Below are 17,366 nucleotides of genomic sequence, written 5' to 3'. Positions count from 1 at the left end.
CTTCCCCCAAATCCTCATGATTTTTTTTTGACCAGAAAAAAATAGCTTTATTTGGACTGAGAATTGGAAAATGAGAGTAGGACCTGAGCTAGCATGTTCAGCTAAGGAGTAGAGATTACATTTCCAGAAAGCTCATCAACCAAATGTACTCTTGCTTTGAATCAAAGCAGCCTTGCAGTTAATGAAATCATTAGGAGGCCTGCTGGGAACATATCTAGCTTTAAATGATCCTAGTATGCTACCTTTATTAAAAAAAAAGTACAGGTTTTTTATCATTATGAAATTTCCACCAACCACACGTATTACAAACGGAAATGGAAGGACAAAAAATACATTTTACAGAATTTAAACTTGTCTTCAGCATTTAGCTCACAGGTTTCGCCATCTTCAAAAAACTCCTCCTCTGTTAAAGTCTTCAGCTCTTGAGATTGGAGGCACAGCTCAATTTTTATTGTGCTAGCCAATGAGTAAAAGCATTAGGTACTGAGCTGGAGTCCCAGTCTAGAACCAAAAAAAAAAAGAAAAAGAAAAAGAAAACAAAAGATCAATCAACCAGGAAGGAGATGGTCTTTACTAACCCACAGAAATACTTTATCCATTTCCCTAGCAAGTCAGGGCTGAACAGCAGGGTAAGGCTCAGATGAGGGTGGGGTGGGGATCAGAGGGCTAATTTCCCCCTAGTACAACACCACAGCAGAAGCTTGATGAGAGCAAAACTGGTGAGACTTGAGGGGAGGGTCCAGGCCCTGAGTTCAGTCAGAGTCACTGCTGGAAGAGGAGGAGGAAGAGGAAGAATGCTTGCCATGCTTGTGGTGTTTGTGCATCTCTTTATGTGTTTTCTTCATTTTCTTCAGTGTTTTCTTGTCCGTTGGGGCTCGTGGGCCTATGCCAGGAGCCAGGGGATTCACAGGACATATGCCAGGTGCAGGTGGTGGGCATGGGGTGGGTAAGGACCTGAGGGTTGGTATCCTGGATACTGTGGCTGTGGCACAGGGTAAGAGGGCCCACATGGAGGGAAAGCTGGGTTCCCCTGGGGAGGTCCTGGAGGAAAGGGACACCCGGGTACAGGACCAGGAGGAATGGCTGGATTTACAGGTTGTGGGCACAAAGGAGGTGGACACCCAGGATTGGAACCTCCAGGGCACCCCATGTAAGGGATACTTGCATTTTGCACCGGCTGCCATGCATTGGGATGCCACATGTTCAGGTGTTTTCCTAAGCTTTTCTTCCTGCGCCTGGATTATACCGGTCCTCCTGAGCCTTTTCCCCCTCATGATCTTTTATGAGTGGTTTTTTAGTGAAAAATGTTTTGGTGTTTATATTTTGATTTGGCATAAAATGAGCCTACTATTGTCTTAATTTAATAAAAAAAAAAACTCTGATTCTCTGACAGCATAAATTTTGTGAGTAATGGTTAAGACTAGGTTGCCTTTCTGAAAAAAATATCACCACCCAAAAAAGAGGAACAAAAGGAAAATAAATATGACAGGAAACATAAATCTTAATGGACTAATAGTCTGTCAGTTTGCTTTAACTTTTAATGAAAAATTAAAGTAATACTTGATAATGTTTTATTAACATATTTAAATTTCTTCATTCTTGTCAATTAAGATTCACTTTATAAAGAAATTCAACAGGTGACAATGTTTTTTCATGACTTTTCCATAGAAATGATCATTTCATCATTATAGTGTATAGCACAATACACCCAGAAAGCTTTTAAGGAAAAAGATTTCCCATTCTTTGGTTTGCTTCAGTCTGTATTTAAAGCTGCATACCACATCTTACCCACCCTATTGTCTGTCTTCTCATTTGAAACATTTCAATAAGTTTTCTTTCCCTGGTTTGTCAGTCAGCAAATCTTTATAAAACAACATGCTTTCATTCATTGTGCTTTCCAAAATATATCTCACAAATGCCAAAACGAAGCACAATCTGAAACATCTGTGGATTTTTCCACCTAGAGTCCAAAGTAATCACTTTCCATACTCCTTAGAACCAGCTGTTCACTGGCATTAATTGTTCTATCACTTCCATGCTTTAAAACAACAGCATTTGACAAAGGCGTACATTTTAATTGGTTTACCACATTTGGTTCGTTTTCAGCAAGGACTGTCTTCACGGAAGATGGTAATAGATGAGGTTTGCAATTATGTATTTTGAAGGGGCTCTAAGTTGTGGATATAGAATATACATTTCAGTGACTAAATATTTAAATTAAATCCTATAATGTATACTCCTTCAATTTTCTGGCTAAAGTGTTCTACAATCTAGATATTTTTTAAGGAAATATTGTACATGTTTCCTTGGTGACAACGTAATTGGAAGACTTAAATTTTTCTTTTTTTCTTTTTATATTGTGAAAATAATGTACAGAGGGGTTATAATTACATGGGCAAGATAATGAGTACATTTCTTATCAAGCATTCTAGCCTCCTCCTTTGTTTCCCCTTCCCATCCCTTCCCATTCTCCCTCCCCTGCCCCTCCATCCAATCCTCCTCCCTGCCCCCACCAAAGTTGTAAAGTTCGTTTTTCCATATAACGACTTGTACATCTCATTGTTGGAATGGATCCACCTGTACCCCAATTTAAACATTTCTTTTTTCCTTTCCCCTTCTCAAATTATACCAACCTCAAATACAGTGAAAGCAGGGGTTATACCATGGGGGAGGAACATACAAAGCAACAAAGAAATAATCTTATAAATGTGTTAGAAACAATCACCTGAAAGAAAAAAAAACATTTGAATACATATATTAGGGTTCATTTTCCTAACATCAACTTATCTGACGTTTTCTGCATGACTCAGACATATACTAGTTATTGCAATTAAGGGAAACCATGGGACCTAAGTTTTTTTGGGCCTGGCTAACTTTGCTTAATATAATTTTTTTCCATGGAAGACTTAAAATTTTCATATATCATTGCCGACTTAAATGAAGTGAATGTACCTGGGTTTGCATACAGAACTTTTGAGAGAGCATTAATGTTTGAATCTTGAATGGGATTTGATTGAGAATTGTGGCAGGCTTTCATGATATGAGAAGAGAAAGGCCTTACTAATACTTTAATTTGCTACATTGCTGTATTAGTTTATTCAAACCCACACATACACACAGATATACAAATATGTAGTATGAAGACCCAGTCAGTCTGCAAGAAAATATTTTAATAGGGATTCCATAAAATATTTAGTCTGCTGAGATCTGATTGGAATTTATAGCAATATCTATTCCACCCCTGGACAATTCATTATCATTGGTGAGGATGTTGCCATTTGAATTCAGAATGCCCCAGAAAGACCTATGTGTTAAAGAAAAATGACTTTCCATTTCCTCCCAGACTGTGGAGAATACCTGAATAGTTCTTATGGAGATTAAGTTCTTCAGAGTGAAACCTCTGAGAACATGCACACTCATCTGCTTTCTTCTTTTCTCTTTTAATCATTCTAGGTCAAAAACATTTCTTTTTGATATACTCCTCACCTTGACATTGTCTTCTCACAGGCCACCAAAGCAATAAAACCAACTGAACATACACTTACACTGAAACCTTCAAACTTATAAATCTGAGTAAGCCTTTCTGCTTAATAAATGGACAATATCACTTATTATGATAGGTTATAAAGCTAACACAGAAATCTAGTCTTTCTAACAATGTAGAGTACATAAAAACGCTTCATTATAAAATATCTAACTCAAAGTTATATTTTGTGTTTTTGTTTCTGTAGATCCTAGGGCTTAAACTCACAGCCTGACTGGTGCTTTTGTGTTCAAGGCCAGTGCTCTACATAAAATCTGAACTGGAACTCCATTTCTCCTGGTGGTTAATTGGAAATAAGAATCTCATGAACTTTCCTATACTGGCTGGCCTATTCATGTTGCATACTTTATGTAATTCCATTCTCAGCATTATATAGGTGCTCCAACTACAATATAAAAAAACTTAAACGTACTAAAGATATTTGTAAAGTATAAAATGAGGAAAGAATTTTCATCCTTTACAAATCTATGCAAAATCTATGCTAAACTATTGATATTTTACTGGACCTTTCCTGAAACCAGTTTGATATAGTTTAATAATTGTCACACCAACTTTCTCTCTATATTCTACTGGATATATACATTTTCATGTATGTTTGTATATGTATACATATATGTATCTATCTATATATGTTCGAATGTGCATCATCGGACTTGAAACTGTTTTGTTTTGCTGTTCAGCAATGAACCTTGTCGGCTCATTCTGTGACAATATCAGTGCTCTTCTCATTATTCCTTTATTTACCAAATCATCAGCCTTCTAAAATCAGCTTCATTTCTTTTTTTTTTTTTTTTGGGTCCGGTCTTGGGGCCTGAACTCTGGGCCTGGGCGTTGTCCCTCAGCTCTTCAGCTCAAGGCTAGCGCTCTACCACTTGAGCCACAGTGCCACTTCCGGCTTTTTTCTTATGTGGTGCTGAGGAATCGAACCCAGGGCCTCGAGCATGCAAGGCAAGTGCTCTACCACTGAGCCACCTTCCCAGCCCAAAGATATTTTTGGGGGGGTCCGGTCGTGGGATCTGAACTGTGGGCCTGGGTGCTGTCCCTCAGCTCTTCAGCTCAAGGCTAGTGCTCTACCACTTGAGCCACAGTGCCACTTCCGGTTTTTTTCTTTTGGCTTATGTGGTGCTGAGGAATCGAACCCAAGTCTCATGCATGCAAGGCAAGCACTCTACCACTGAGCCACCTTCCCAGCCCTCAGCTTCATTTCTTGGGTAAGGTTACCGAACAGTCCAACTAATATCCACCCAGAGGGTTTTAATAAAGCAAGTTTTAAGGAAGAATATAACATGAAGTGACAACTACAGAAATTCCAGAGACCTGACATCTTTCACATTTCTGTCTTCCTTCTCTTCTCATACTTCAGAAAGTATTGACTAACACTATAAGTATACTGCAATTATAAGTTAAGGATCATTGGTTTTTTTGTTTTTTGTTTTGTTTTTCCAACCTGAAGCCTTCTTTTCCATGATTCGACATAAACTTTTGGGAGATTTTTTTGGATTGTGATGGGATTCCACCCAAAACAAAGCCATGTATATTAAGAAAGTCAATGTTTTCAACTCAGAGTACTAAACAAAAGAGGGAGAAAATTAAGGTTAGCTATATATGTTAAGCACAAATATAGGCAATATCAAGATATCTTGAAATTGTATACTTTTACTGGATAAAGTGGCTCAAACCTGTAATATTATCTACTTAGAAAACAGAGATTAGAGAATTGCAGTTCCAGGCAAGCCCAAACCAAAAAAAAAAAAAAAAAGAAGAAGACGTTTCAGAAACTCTGTTAGAGTTTGATGGGTGCTATGTGTTTTGCTTGTGTTAGGAGGACCACAGTCCAAGCAGACCCAGGTATAGTGATACTTACCTCAAAAGAAGCAATCAAGTTACAATCTGCAGGTATGGCAGTAGTAGAGATGCCAAAGTTGTAAAGTTCCTTTCATTGTTGCAATGGGTCTACTTGTATCCCTATTTAAACATTTTCCCCTTCCCCTCCACAAATTATGCCAACATCAAAAATGTGTGCTTATGTAAGAACTGCATGATTCTAAAATTTCATGACAATTCTTTTGAACTTACTTTTTTGTGGAATTGACTAAGAAAATCAATTACAACTTCTATATAAAAAATGTTCTGTGCTTAATCCGGCAGCCCATACACTAACATCGGAATGATACAGAGAGGATTAGCATGGTCCCTGCACATGGATGACTTGCAAATTCGTGAAGCAATCCATATTTTTACAACAACAAATGCTGGAGGGGATGGGGCCACAAGGGAACCCTACTGCATTCTTGGTGGGAGTGTAAACTTCTTCAACCACTTTGGAAAGCAGTATGGAGTTTCCTCAAATGACTCCACATAAAGCTCCCCTATGACCCAGCAATCCCACTTTTGTTCATTTACCCAAAGGATCACAAATAAGACCATATTAAAACTACCAGCACAACTATGTTTATTGCAACATTATTTACCATAGCTAAGATATGCAACCAATCCAGATGCCCGTCAGTAGATGAATGGATCAAGAAAAAGTGGTAAAGGATTTCCGGGAAGATGGCTGAGGAGAAGCTGGAATCTGAACAAGCTCTTGCATAGAAAGCAGTTTCAGAGTTCCAGTGAACAGTCCCAAGCCAGAGAATCACACCAAGTGTGCCATCACAGGAGAGAGATAGTCAAGAGAGGGGAAGCCAAGCAGACACATCTGAGTGCTTGCCAGCAGCTGCCGCTGCAGGGTCGCGGCGGCGACCACCGCCCCGGGGTCATATCTGAGACACAGTCCGGGACGAAGGAGACAGACGCAGCGGGCCAGCAGATTCTACTCAACACCAGCAAGAACCGACAAGGAGCAGACATCTTCATCCTGCACTTTGCAGACAAGAGATGACCCAGGATCCAAGACTCGGTGTGAGTAGAAGCCCAACATCCTCACTCCTTCTCAGGGAGCAGAGGAGGGAAGGCCAGCCCTCCCCCGCCAGCACCGGTGATCTCCATCTTGGATACCGACAAAACTCAGAGGAGCGACTAGCTCCAGCTCAGGCCTTGGAATAAAACGAGTCATTTAGCAGGTCACAAGAACTTAACGGCGAAGTGACCTCACAGGCTCAGTTCCATCCAGGGAAAAGTCACCCAGCTCAGGCGCCAGCCATTGGAGTGGCTCTCCTCACCGGGTAACCAGAACCAGAGGCTGCCCCTCCCTCTAGCAGCCACCACAATCAATTGAAAAACAGAAACCCTGAGAATGGCTCCAGGCTGGGTGCTGTGAGTTTTTTTCACAAAATAGCCCCAGGGAAAAGCTACTGTCTGTTGAAAGGCCTCAACTCTAACCAGAACCTAGCCTCATCACTGCATCCCCCTCTTTTGTGATTCTCAAAGCAGATCACCCTCCCAGTAAACTAACCTAGGAGGGGGATCTCAAAATCTTGGGTAAAGCAGAGCATTTTTCTGCCTGTTCCAACAAACTGACTTAAGAAACCAATCAAGCCACAGGACCTCAAGCTGACCAGAGACTCCAACAAGACTCTGGTTACAGACAAAAGAGAGATACAGGATTCTTCCCACCCCTCCCCCCCCAAAAATATCAAAGAACTTTTTTTTTCTTCTTCTTCTTTTCTTTTTTTCTTTTTTTTGTTTTGTTTTTTTTTTCGTTTTTTGTTACCTTATATATATATAAAAAAATTTTTCCTTTTCTAAAACTTTTATTAATCTTTAATTTTTGCCTCTTCTGAAAAAATAATTGTTTTCCAGTAACTTTTTTTTTCTCCTATTATAATTTTTATTTTAGGAATACGTGAATGTGTGTTTTCCTTTCGTTTCTTGTCTTCTTTCTCTTTTTCTTTCATTCTTAATTATCGTTTTGTTTTTTGTCTAGCTCTACTGAACTTCTGATCTTTTCTTCTCACGTTTCTTTCCTTTCCAACTTTTCCTCTCTTTTGTTCTTCTTTATGTGACTTAACTCTTCTCCTGCACATCCTCAGATAAACCCGTAGTTAACTAGTAGACCCTATCCCCCGTTGTGTACACACTTAATCCACAAACTTATTACTCAATTCAAAACCTCTGAGACTTAAATTCATTAATAGCAGTACTACCTCTTTATACCTATATAATATTTTAAGCATTTTTTTAAGATTTTCACATCTCCTCTATGTCCCTCCCTTTCTCTCAATATATTCACATTCCTCTCTAAATAGATGGTCTTTTAATCTCTATAATAACATTAATTTTTAAGTTTCTATTTTTTTTCTGGTCTCTTTTCATTCCCCTTTCCCTTTCTTCTTTTTCTCTCTCTCTCTACTTGCATCCTACCCAACCTATTTCCTGCATTGTGATTAGGACATAGTTAACTCTCCCTGTGCCTCCCCACACCAATCTATTCCTACTTTTTACCCACATCTCTCCCTAACCCTAATAATTTCTGGTTTTCCAAATTCTTCTTTGTGGTTCAAAGTCCTTTAACATATAGTTGTTTGATGTCGAATAGATGTATCTGTTGAACTAGATTGTATCTGTAGACTATTGACTATACAAATGCAAACTTTGGTTGATGGTTGCCTTAAGATAGTGTTCTAGCACAAAACTGGTGCTATCTTCATCTCAAATGGGCAGAGTAAGCCGGAAAAACACAAGAAAAATGGCAAATTCGGATATCTCAATTCCCAATCTTGGTAATCAGGGGTTAGAACAGATAATGAATAATCAAGAGGAGAGTTCCCAAATAGCTCTACAAACACTGCTGGCAAACATGATAAATGAGAAGTTTGACAACGTACAAAGGACTCTGTATGAGCGTGATAGGGAGAGAGAGGAGGCAACCCAAAAGTTTATACAGGAATATCATAAGCGTGAGGAAGCTACTCAAAAACTGATACAGGATTTGCGTGAACAACTTGAGAATACTCAAAGAGAAAGGGAGGAATGGCGTGAGCAGGCTGAGAACACTCAAAGAGATCTGCAGGAATCCCACTAACCGGAGGAGGCTAATCAAAGAGTAATACAGGAATTGAGAGACCAGGTAGAGAACACACACAAAGATCACTAAAGGCATTCATGGAACCCATTAACAAAGAGCTGAAGGAAGTCAGGGAGACCACAAACGGAATGCTGAATGGTACCCAACAGAAGGAATGGGAGTCCAAAGAAACCATAACCAATCAACTAAGTGATTTGAGGACAAACACTGAACACCAAATTAAGGAAGTAAAGAAATTCATACAAGACCTAAAACAGAGCTTCAACAAAGAACTTGAAGACATCAAAGCTGACCAATTAGAAGGAAAAGATATAAAAAAATGGAGCACTCAAATTTATCAAAGAAACACTACTTTCCCTCAAATCCCATATAGATCCAAAGACAATAATTGGTGGGGATTTTAACACACCACTCTCCCCACTAGATAGATCAACTCGGCAAAAACTCAACAGGGAAACCGCAGATCTAAACAGCTGCATAGATCAACTAGACTTAACAGACATCTACTGAACATTTCACCCAGCAGCATCAGAATACACGTTTTTCTCAGCAGCACATGGAACGTTTTCTAAAATAGACCACATTTTAGGCCACAAAGCAAACTTGTCTAAATTCAGAAACATTGAAGTTATACCTTGCATTCTCTCTGACTACAAGGGAATAAAATTAGAACTCAACACCAAAAGCCACCAAAGAAAGTCCGGTATCATATGGAGGCTGAACAACATACTGCTGAATCATGAGTGGGTCGTAGAAGTGATTAGAAAGGAAATTCAAATGTTCATGCTATTCAACAAAAATGAACACACAAAATACCAGCTCCTCTGGGACACAGCAATGGCAGTACTCAGACGGAAATTTATAGCTCTGAGCTCCTACATCAACAAATTGGAGAGATCTGAATCTCACAATTTAATGACACATCTAAACCTCCTTGAAAAAGAGCAGCAACATAAACCCCAATCCAGTACACGGAAAGAAATAATAAAAATTAAATCACAATTAAATTAATTAGAATCCAAAAAAAACTATAGAAAGAATCAACAAAACAAAGAGTTGGTTCTTCGAAAAACTGAAAAAAATTGACAGACCCTTAGCAAATCTTATCAGAAAAAGAAGAGAACACACCCAAATTAATAAACTCAGAGATGAGAATGGAAATATCACCACGGTAACAACCAAGATTCAGAACATTGTAAGGGAATACTTCTCAAAACTTTATGCTACTAAGTTTGAGAACTTGGCAGAAATGAACCTCTTCCTAGCAAATATTGACATGCCAAAAGTAAACCAAGATGAGTTAAAGTATCTTAACAGGCCCATATCAAGCATTGAAATAGAAACAGCATAAGAGACCTCCCAGCTAAGAAAAGTCCAGGACCAGATGGTTTTACAGGGGAATTTTACAAGGCCTTCAAAGCAGAGCTGACACCAATTCTCCTCCAACTCTTCAATGAAATTGAAAGAGAAAGCTCACTACCGAACACATTCTATGAAGCCATCATAACCCTCATCCCAAAACCAGGCAGGGACTCATCAAAGAAAGAGAACTATAGACCCATTTCTTTGATAAACATTGATGCAAAACTTCTCAACAAAATTTTGGCCAACCGACTTCAACAATTCATCCAAAAAATCATACACCACGATCAAACAGGATTCATTTCAGGGATGCAAAGCTGGTTCAATATACACAAATCAATTAATATTACTCATCACATCAACAGGAGCAAGTATAAGAACCATATGGTTATCTCAATAGACGCAGAAAAAGCATTCGACAAGATCCAACACCCCTTTAAGATGAAGGTTTTGGAAAAATTAGGAATCCATGGAACATTCCTTAATACAATAAAGATTGTATATGACAAACCTACAGCCAGCATTATACTCAATGGTGAAAAACTAAAGCCATTTCCTCTTAACTCAGGAACAAGACAAGGATGCCCACTCTCTCCACTTCTCTTCAATCTAGTATTAGAATGCCTACCTACAGCAATAAGACAAGATGCAGACATAAAGGGGATCCAAATAGGGAAAGAAGAAATAAAACTCTCCCTCTTTGCAGATGACATGATCTTGTATTTAAGGAATCCCATAGACTCCCTCCCAAATTACTCAAGCTGACTCAAAACTTTGGCAAAGTAGAAGGTTATGAAATTAACCCCCAAAAATGAATGGCTTTTCTGTATGCCGACAATGAGAAAAGTGTGGCTGAAATTAGGAAAGCAACTCCATTTGTAATAGCCCCACAAAAAATAAAATACCTAGGAATTAACTTAACTAAAGAAGTGAAGGACCTCTATGATGAAAACTTTAAAATCTTGAAAAAGGAAATCAACACAGAACTTAAAAAATGGCAAAACCTCCCATGCTCCTGGATTGGAAAGATTAACATCGTGAAAATGGCAATACTTCCCAAGGCTATCTACAAATTCAACGCAATACCTATCAAAATTCCACTCTCATTCTTCAAGGAAATAGAAGAGGCAATCCAAAAATTCATATGGAACAATAAAAGACCCCGAATAGCAAAAACGCTCCTCAATGGAAAGAACACTGCTGGAGGAATATCAATACCAAATTTCAAACTCTACTATAAAGCCATAGTAATCAAAACAGCTTGGTATTGGCATAAGAACAGACCTCAGGACCAATGGAATAGAATTGAAAACCCAGAAATGAACCTACAGACCTATAGCCATCTAATCTTCGATAAGGGAGCTAAAACAATAGAATGGAAGACAGACAGCCTCTTCAGTAAATGGTGCTGGCAAAACTGGTTAACTACATGTAGAAAACTGAAGCTAGATCCTTATATATCACCCTACACCACAATCAACTCCAAATGGATCAAAGACCTTGAAGTCAAAGCAGACACTCTGAAAACATTACAGGATGGAATAGGACAAACCCTATGTCTCCTTGGCTCAGGCCGAAATTTTCTGAATAGAGACCCGGAAACACAACAAATCAAAGAAAGGTTGGACAAATGGGATTGCATAAGGTTGCAGAGCTTCTGCAGGGCAAATGACATAGCTAGGAAGATCAATAGAAAGCCCACGGATTGGGAGAAGATCTTTACTAGCCATACAACGGACAAGGGTCTCATATCTAAAATATACTTGGAACTCAAAAAATTAAACCACCCAACAACAAATCTTCAAAGAAACAACTGCCCAATAAGTAAGTGGGCGAAAGACTTAAAGAGAAACTTCTCTGAAGAAGAAAGAAGGATGGCCAATAGACACATGAAGAAATGTTCAACATCCCTCGCCATAAAAGAAATGCAAATCAAAACAACATTGAGATATCACCTCACTCCAGTTAGAACAGCAAAAATCAAGAATTCTAACAACAACAGATGCTGGAGGGGATGTGGACAGAAAGGAACCTTACTTCATTGTTGGTGGGAATGTAAACTTGTTCAATCACTTTGGAAAGCAGTATGGAGGTTCCTCAAAATACTTCACATAGAACTCCCCTATGACCTAGCAATCCCACTTTTGGGCATTTACCCTAATGTTTACAAAAAAGACCACACTAAAGCTACCAGCACAACTATGTTTATTGGAGCATTATTTACCATAGCTAAGATATGGAACCAACCCAGATGCCCCTCAGTAGATGAATGGATCAAGAAAATGTGGTATATATACACAATGGAATTCTATGCCTCCATCAGAAAGAATGACATTTCCCCATTTGTTAGGAAATGGAAAGGCTTGGAAAAAATTATATTAAGTAAAGTAAGCCAGGCCCAAAGAAACATAGGTCCCATGGTTTCCCTTATTTGCAATATCTAGTATAGGTATGAGTCAAGCGGAAAAAGTCAGATAATGTGATGTTAGGAAAACGAACCCACAAATATGTATTTTAATGTTTTTGTTTCTTTCATGCATGTGTTTCTAATGCATTTATAAGATTATTTCTTTGTTGCTTTGTATGTCCCTCCCCCACAGTGTAACCCTCGCTTTCACTATATTTGATGTCAGTATAACATGTGGAGGAGATGGGGGCAAACAAGTCGTTTAAGGATTCAGGTGGACCTGTTGCAACAATGAGAAGTACAAAATGTCATGTCAAAACAAGCTTTACAATGTCGGTGTGGGGGGGGGAAGGGAGGGTATGATTGGGTGGGGGGGAGGGGGGAGGCTGATAAGGGAGGTGAACGTAAACAAAGGAGGAGGCTACAATGCTTGGTAAGAAATGTATGCATTGTCCTGCCCATGTAATTGTAACCCCTCTCTACAGTATGTTCTCAAATAAAATTAAATTAAATTAAAAAAAAAAAGAAAACGTGGTCAATATATACAATTGCATTCTATGCCTCCATCAGCAAGAATGACATTGCCCAATTTGTTAGGAAATGGAAAGATTTGGAAAAAATTTATTAAGTGAAGTAAGCGAGGTCCAAAGAAACATACATCCCATGGTTTCTCTTATTTTCAATAACTAATATATGTCCGGGATTATCAGAAAATGTCAAGAACTATGTGCATTTGACCAGATAAGATGATGTTAAGCTAAACGAATGCCAAGATAGGTACACAAGTGATTGTATCTTGCTATTATTTCTAACATACTTATACTGTACGATGTGATTTTTTTTTGTTTCTTTATATGTTCCTCAACCACGCTATAACCCCTTTTTTCACTGTATTTGAAGTTGGTGCACCTACATCTTGTATATACGTTTCTCTAATTTGGGGAGAAGAAGAAAACAACAAAATGCTTAAATAGGGATACCCGTTGACCCATTGTAACAATGAGATGCACAAGACACTATGTTGAAAATGAATTTTACAATTTATGCAGGGGAAGGAGAGAGGAGGAGTGGAGTGTACTTGCGGAGGTGGGAGAGAAGGGATGGTGGGGGAATATAAAGGAGGAGGTAACAATGCTTGTTAGGAAATGTACTCATTACCTTGCTCATGTAAATGTCACTTCTCTGTGCAGTATTTTTAAAATAAAAAAAATGTATAAAAATGTTCTGAGATTGAAGATTTAATTTCCCTTATTTTATCCATATAATCTCATTAACAAATAAATAAATGCAAAACACTGACATGAAGGTATTTTGAATAAATGTGTGTGTGTGCACGTGTGCACACAAGTGTGTTGGAGTGCTGAGAATTTGAACTCAGGGCTTTAAGGTCTTGGTAGGCCTTTCCTCTCTAGATTGGTGAACTACTATATGAGCTACATTTCCACTCCTGGCTCTTTCCTAGTTCATTAAATTTTTTGAAAAATAATCTCAAAAATGTTTTTGCCCTGATTGGCTTTCAACTGTTATCCACAGATCTTAGCCTCCTGAGTAGATATCTCAAGTAAACAAGATTACAGGAGTGACCAACCAGCACAAGGTTTTCAGAATAATTTTAAAAGTAGAAGAAAATTTACTTCATGGGGGCCTGTTTTTATCATCTCCTACTTTTAAAGCATTTTGCTTTAAAAGTAAAGGTGAATTTATTAAATTAAATGTGAATTTATTTCTCTTTTGGATTCTAAAAGACAGAAAGTGATGATATTTAAAAGTTTTGGTATTTTTTAAAAAGAAAAATGGAACTGTAGGACAGAAGAAATTTGGCTGTCTTTGAAACTCAATGTATAAGTTCAATTCTGTGCGTGATAACGCAATGTCACCAACACAGTCTGTGTTGAAGACAAATTGTGACAGAAAACAATCATCATGGGCAATAATTGCTATGCTATTATTTCTTGAGCAACATGAATATTGAATTTAGAATGTAAAAGAATGGTGAGATTTTTACCTACCTTTTCTGTATTGCTGAAAAATTTTTGGAAACTTTTACTCATTTTCTTCCTCACTGTGTGTATTTGGGCCATGCCCTTACTGCCTTTAATTACAATTTTTCCCAACACTTAAATGGTAATAATATTAGCATTATAGCAAATGTTATCTTAAGAATTAATAGAAATAAAACTTGTGAAAAACTCAACACAAACTTCTATGAATGAACTTTGAGTTTAACCAACAATTTTTTAAATACTAAATAAAATGTATTACAGAAACCATTACATGTGGTGAGCAACTAGAAGTAATGTTATCTATTGACCATGCTCTGCTTCTAGGGAAGCCAGGAGGATAACTTCTCATGCTGTAAATCAAGCTGGTTATCTTATGTCTTGATAATGTAAAAATATCAGGGACATTATAAAGAAGGAATGTTGTAGACAGATGTGAAGTCCTTATGAAAATGTACAAAACTGATGAAACGTAAGAGTATCTGAGCAGTATATTTTGTTTTATATAATTTAAGGTACATCACAAAGATAGGGAAAACCTAGAAGAATGAATTCTCTTTTTGAAATTCTATCATAGATCCTTAGCAGGATGAACTCTTTCCTCATTCTTGTAGAGGCATCATCAGATGAGAGTAACTATTTTTTTGTTTGTTTCCTTCCATTCATTCTTCAGTTTGAAATCTGAACTACATGAGACTGAAAGAAACCAAAATTAGACACGCAGGATTTGGAAAGAGCAATCAACATAAAATAAATAAAGTATATAAAGCTTTGTAAAAGGTCTAACCAAATTGAGTAGTATAGTCTCAAGCATAAACAGAAATTGATTTAAGCAATATCATTTTATTGAAAAGTGAAAAATGTTAGGAGTTGCTTAATTTTTCCTTTCTACTATATTGAATTAAGTATTCATTTTGTATAGAGATATTAAAGATGAGATTAACAAGAAACTTGATTTAAAATGGACAAAAGTTCTGAATAGACCTGCTTTCCAAAAAGCCCTGAAAATCACCAGTGGGTTTACAAATTTGTGTTTGATACCCCTTCTACGCTGGCTTAATGCTTTCTGAACAGAAGTCATTAGAGAAATGCAACTCAAAATTACTATGATACTACTTCATAACTATTATAACTCTTATCAAAAAAAAATCAAAGAAGCCAGGTGTGGTGGTAAAGGCTTGTAATTCTAAGCATTTAGGGGGTTGGAGTAAGAGGATTTGATTCTAAGGCCAGTCTGGGGTACTGCACATAGTAAAAACCTGCCCTTTAAAAAACTCAGAAGGTAATAATGTTGTGAGAATGTGGAGGAAAGGAAATTTTGTACTCTCTTGGTCAAAATACAGGCTAATATTCTCATTGTAGAAAGTAGTATGCAGTTTTCTTTCTTGCTTGCTTGCTTTTTTTCTTTTTGGGGGATGGTCCGGTTGTGGGGCCTGAACTCTGGGCCTGGGCACTGTCCCTCAGTTCTTCAGCTCAAGGCTAGCACTCTACCACTAGAGCCACAGCGCCACTTCTGGCTTTTTGCTTTTTGCTTATGTGGTGCTGAGGAATCAAATCCAGAGCCTCATGCATGCAAGGCAAGCGCTCTACCACTGAGCCACATTCCCAGCCCCAAGTATGCAGTTTTCTAAAGAAATGCAAAGATGAAATATCATTTGAACCACTAATCATGTGATTATTTCTCTCTGGGTAGCATGAGTTTTGTGTTTTACGGATATATGTTAGGATTTCTTTTTCATGAATCAAATATGGGAAAAAACTAAATGCAACCTCCCTTAATTCAAAGAAGAATAGAATCTGTATTTATTTGTATTACTGTGCATGAAGAAATCCTGGAGACTTCTGGTTAATTCAGAGGGTCCCACGCAAAAATATAGGACAAGAGGAAAGTAAAACTGTTTTGAAAGTATAATAGGTTATCATTGATGAAAAGGGTTAGTGGTCATTTTTCCCCTTTTTTTTTTTTTTGTGCCAGTTGATCAGTGCAGGAGCAAGGCTGTACCCTGGAGCCCTTTCAATATCACCATGTGAACTTCCATTTCTGTAGTCCCTGTGGGTGTGGGGCCTCTTCAAGTCACCCGTTGAGAAGTGGGACCCCCTCCCTTGTGGTGGATGTGCAGCGAAGGGATGTGTGTGTGCATGGTCCTCAGCATTGCCAGATGAGCCCTGCCCACCCTGCCCACCTCCCTTCCCAGTCTCACTTGTTCCATTTCACCCAGGAGCTGGCAGCCATGAGGCTGAAGTTGAGCCACTGCTGCCCTCTCCTCTGTCAGCTGTGATGGTACTGGTCTGTGGTGGTCCTGGGTTCACGTGCCATCCCAGTGAGACTGTTCTGGGGTCACTGCCTGCCCCCATGGGTGTAGGGTGGAGGACATCATGTTTGTACACTGCACAGTCCACAGGAGAAGGAAGGCTTGGTGGACAGTTCACCCCCTTGGGGCCAGGCAGCCCAGCCTTGGTTCAGACTTTAGGGCATTCTGGAGACTAGAGTCGTGTGCTGACCCCTCTGCTAGCGGGCTTGTGACAGCTGTGGCAGCTCAGCACCCTGGAGCCCCTTCAGCATCCCCATAGACCTCCATTTTCTGTTCCTTGTGGTCTCAGGTATGGAGCCATCCTTGCATATGCCCATCAGTGCCAGAGGAGCCTGGACTTGCAGTGCACGAGCAGCAGCACTGGGGACCCAAAGCCCCTTTGGCTTTGCTGTGTAGCCTCCTCCATTGTCCTTCTGGTCCACATGGGCCCAGCTCTGGGTGCCATTCCGGGGATGCTCCGTTTGGCAGCAATGGGCTCATCCCCTACCCTCATTGGTATCCAAAGCAGGAATGGGTCTGGCCTTGGCAGTGCAGGCACACACATGGAAGGCAGGACTTGGGGTCTGCCCTGCCTTACATCCTGGCTTTGGCACCTGAGGCTGGGTTGCTTGGTCTGGTCACTGGTGGAGCCTTGTTGGATGCAGCCCACCACAACAAATACTGCACCTGCTGCAGCAGCAGTGTGGTTTTCCAGACCCCCTCAGGGTCACCACAGGGACCTCTGATGGGTCTACATGGGCTGGATGTGGGTGTCATCCCAGGACACCCATTA

At 39.1% G+C, this 17,366-nt stretch overlaps 1 non-coding gene and 1 pseudogene across 1 annotated transcript; one reads left to right on the top strand and one right to left on the bottom strand.

Moving 5' to 3' along the window:
* Positions 1–752: 752 nt before the first annotated feature.
* LOC122127429 lies at positions 753–1,201 on the bottom strand (annotated as a pseudogene).
* Positions 1,202–5,676: 4,475 nt separating this feature from the next.
* On the top strand, positions 5,677–5,783 carry LOC122127500. The gene has a single exon (XR_006151175.1). It is a non-coding gene; the product is annotated as a U6 spliceosomal RNA (small nuclear RNA).
* The last annotated feature ends 11,583 nt before the right edge of the window (positions 5,784–17,366 follow it).

This window comes from Dipodomys spectabilis, unplaced genomic scaffold (assembly GCF_019054845.1).
Source record: "Dipodomys spectabilis isolate Male_0828 unplaced genomic scaffold, ASM1905484v1 ptg000301l, whole genome shotgun sequence".
Taxonomy (NCBI): domain Eukaryota; kingdom Metazoa; phylum Chordata; class Mammalia; order Rodentia; family Heteromyidae; genus Dipodomys; species Dipodomys spectabilis.
Note: the sequence above shows the minus strand (reverse complement) of the source record. Positions and strands in the feature narration are given on the sequence as shown.